We start from the raw sequence: 3,442 nt of genomic DNA, 5'->3' as shown, positions 1-3,442 counted from the left end.
TAGCTAAAGTTCTCTCTCCTGCCAGAGCCTTTATCCATGTACTGGGGTTGGGGGACATACAGGCCTGCCTCTTGCTTCCTAAGGACCCATCATTTCTTTGCACAAGTCTTTGAGGTCCAACCTATCTGTGACCCCTTCAGCCAGCAGCTTCCTGGATCTTTCCAGGCTTTGCGATGCTGCCTGATGCGGTGACTTCATTTCTTTCATAGACTGGCTCTTGGCTGGTTCTCTCTCCCTTTCTCTCCTTCCCCATCTCCCTCTCTTTTCTCCCACGGCTCATCTGCCCCTCCTTTCCTCCATCCCCCTCTCCTCTCTGCTCCCTTTATTTCCACTCCCCACACGCGTAGCTTTGCTCTCCTTCACTCTCTCTCCCCCTCGGCCTGTCTGTATTTGGAGCTCCCGGAAGCCGCCGGCGACTCTCCCCAGGAGCAGCGTGACTGACACCGACTCTCTTTCAGGGGGGAGGAGGAGGAGAGGAGGAGGGCAAGCTGGAGGAGGGTGCGAGTGGCCGAGCACGGATTTGCATTGCCGAAAACAAGACCCCAGGACACCAAGCAGGTAATCCTGAGCGGCTGGGCCGGGCAAGGGAGAGGAGGGCTGGGGGTGCAGGTGAGGGGGACGCCCGTGGCTGAAGCTCGGAAGTTGCATCGAATAGGTGGAGTGCAGAGGGGCCGGGACGCGGCGGGGGCGCCGGAGGAAGAAAAGACGGTGCGGGCGCCTGCAGAAACTGGACGCCGGGGACCTGGGGCGGGGACGCGGACTCGGGCCGAGGCCCGATGCCTGGGCGCGGGGGCGCGGGGGCGCGGGCGGGGGCGGCCTCCCCATCTGGGTCAGCGCAACTGCGCGCCCTGCCCCCGTCGCCGGCCCTGGTTCTGGGCGCCCGGGGCCGCTTACTAGGCGGGTGCGGGCTGAGAGCAGGTTTGCGGCTGAGCTGGTGGCGGCCTCGCGCTCCAGGCTCTTCTAAGTTTGTGGTGCTCGCCCGCACGGCTCTGAGCCTCATGGGGGTGCGTGTGTGTGGAGATAGGGAACTGTTACTGGACTGGCTCTGATCACAGCCACCTCGGTCAGAAAGTGCTGGGGGAAAAAACAGCCCTGTCTTCTCTGCAGAACCTGACTTGAGGCAATGTGTCACTGTAAAAAAAAAAAAAAAATGCAAAGGCAACTGAGGCATTGAAGGACAGCTTCGAAAAGGGCTCCTCACAGCTGCGTCTCTGACTGCTTTGGGTAGAGGGTTGTTCGTGGCAGTAACCGAGTTATCACTTTTAGGGTTAATAATCATATATGCAGATGGTCTTTCTTTCTCGTCAGAGTGGTGTCTGGCGTCACAAATAGGCTGCAAGTTTTAGCAATAATTAGACTGATGCATTCTTTATAATGAGTAAATATCCGTGACAGCATTTAAGATATTGAACTAGGATTGGGTCCAAATGGCCAAAGCAGAGATGAACACTTAGTAAAAAGATTAAGAACCTTTACTTATACAGTCATGAGAAAGCAGAAGCTATGGGACTTTCGCACCTTCGTTGACCAGAATCTTTTGCAAAGCGCTATTTCTTTACTGCAAATAAAGATTTCTTTTAATTTAAACAACATGCCTTAACATTCTGGGGTAAAGTACCCAAGCCCACTTAATGTAAGATTACAACAGGGGAGTGATCTTTGAGGAAATTTTTGTAGTTACTAGTGTCTAATTAGACTGTAAGCCTCTTGAAGACAAAATTGGGGGTTTCGTTAGTTCTTACAACACCAAACGGTATTTGATTCACAGCGCGTAATGAGCAGACAGTTTATTAAAATAATTCAATAGCTTGAGTGTGGCTGTATCATGACTTCTTGAAATTGCATAATTTGCAAGAAAAGACTACTTCATGAATCCCTAAATCTAAAAATTCTTCATAAAGTTAGAATCAAGGTGTCATATATTTATTAAAGATAAAGAGGAAAAAAAAGAAATTGACTACGAGAAATCATGAAAGTAACTATCAAGTTGGTCTTGACTAGTAGAAAATAGGATTTTGATGCTCATTGTTGAAGTAAAGAGTCAATTTTGTAACTATAGTATAGGCTTTGGCAAACTCTTTGAGAAAAGGGCTAGATGGTAAATATGTAGGCCTTGCTGGCCATCTGCTCTGTTTAGTAACTACTCAGCTGTGCCATTGTAGCTTGAAAGCAGCCATAGGCAATATATAAAGGAATGGTGTGACTCTATTTCACTTGATTTATGGACACGGAAATTTGAAGTTCATATAACTTTCACCAGCAGCAACATTTTCTTCTTTTTTCCCCCAAGCTTTTAAAAATGTAAAAATCATTTTTAGGTTGAGAAAACAGGAGACATAAAAACAAGAAAAGAGTGGGAGTGTCCTGTTGGTAGTAGTTTGCTGCTGGCACCTACCATGTGACAGAGTTTGGAGAGGAACATTTTAAAAGTATTAATGGACTGATTCTCCTAGTCCCTAAGTCATATCTGGGAGTTAAGTTAAATGCCTTGAAGAGTAGCATCAACTTATTTTGGGCATTATAGTATTTTGTTTTGTCTTGAGTATTATCTAACAGATGTCTTTATGCATGAGGGTTTTAAAACATTCATTAAGTATGTAATATTTTATACATAAAAATAACATTCTAAGTTTATCTAAACTCTAAACATTATATTCAAATGACCACCTGTGACCCCATCACACAGCTTTAAAACTAGGGCTTAAAAACCAGATAATTGTGAAAAAATAACCCACGAAATGGAAGAAAGTATTTAAAAATCATATATCTAAGAGACTTATGTCCAAGATATATAAAGAGCTCTTAGAACTCAATTAAAAAAAAAAAGATAACCCAATATAAAAATAGTCAAAGGATCTGGACATTTCTCCAAAGAAATGGCCAATAAGCACGTGAAAGGATGCTCAATACGTTATTCACCAGAGAAAAGCAAATCAAAACCACAGTGAGAAACCACTTCACATCCCCTAGGTTGGCTAGATCCAAAAGGGCACATAAGTGTTGGTGAGGAGGTGGAGGAACTGGAGCCTTATACACTGCTGGTAGGAATATCAAAGAGTGCAACTGCTTTAGAAAACAGTTTATCAGTTAAAAGTTAAAAATGGAATTACCATATAATAAAGCAATTTCATTCTAAGTGTATATATCCAAGAGAAATAAAAGCATATGTCCACACCAAAACCTATATATAAATGTTTATACCAATACCATCTATAATAGCTAAAAGATGGAAACAACCCAGATGTTCATCAACTGATGAACTGATAAATAAATGTGGTATATCTATACAATGGGATTTATTTGATCGTAAAAAGGAATGAAGTACTCATACATGTTAGAATGTGTATGAAAACATTATTAGAAGTAAAAGAAGCTAGTCACAAAAAAACACATATTGTATGATTCTGTTCACATGACAACGTCTGGAACAGAGAAATAAATA

At 43.7% G+C, this 3,442-nt stretch overlaps 1 protein-coding gene across 4 annotated transcripts in view; it reads left to right on the top strand.

Annotated features, from left to right (window-relative positions):
- Positions 1–203: 203 nt before the first annotated feature.
- The window catches only part of CAP2 (cyclase associated actin cytoskeleton regulatory protein 2), a 119,638-nt gene continuing 116,399 nt past the window's right edge, over positions 204–3,442 (top strand). For 2 of the 4 annotated variants that reach the window (XM_006909243.1, XM_006909244.1), the window contains exon 1: positions 531–558. The gene's annotated coding sequence lies outside the window, so the exon portion shown is untranslated. Of the gene's footprint in view, positions 559–3,442 lie in introns of all 4 variants that reach the window. The other 2 variants (XM_006909242.1, XM_015587277.1) reach the window with 2 other exon arrangements.

This window comes from Pteropus alecto, unplaced genomic scaffold (genome assembly GCF_000325575.1).
Source record: "Pteropus alecto unplaced genomic scaffold, ASM32557v1 scaffold121, whole genome shotgun sequence".
In the NCBI taxonomy this organism is placed as follows: Eukaryota; Metazoa; Chordata; class Mammalia; order Chiroptera; family Pteropodidae; genus Pteropus; species Pteropus alecto.
Note: the sequence above shows the minus strand (reverse complement) of the source record. Positions and strands in the feature narration are given on the sequence as shown.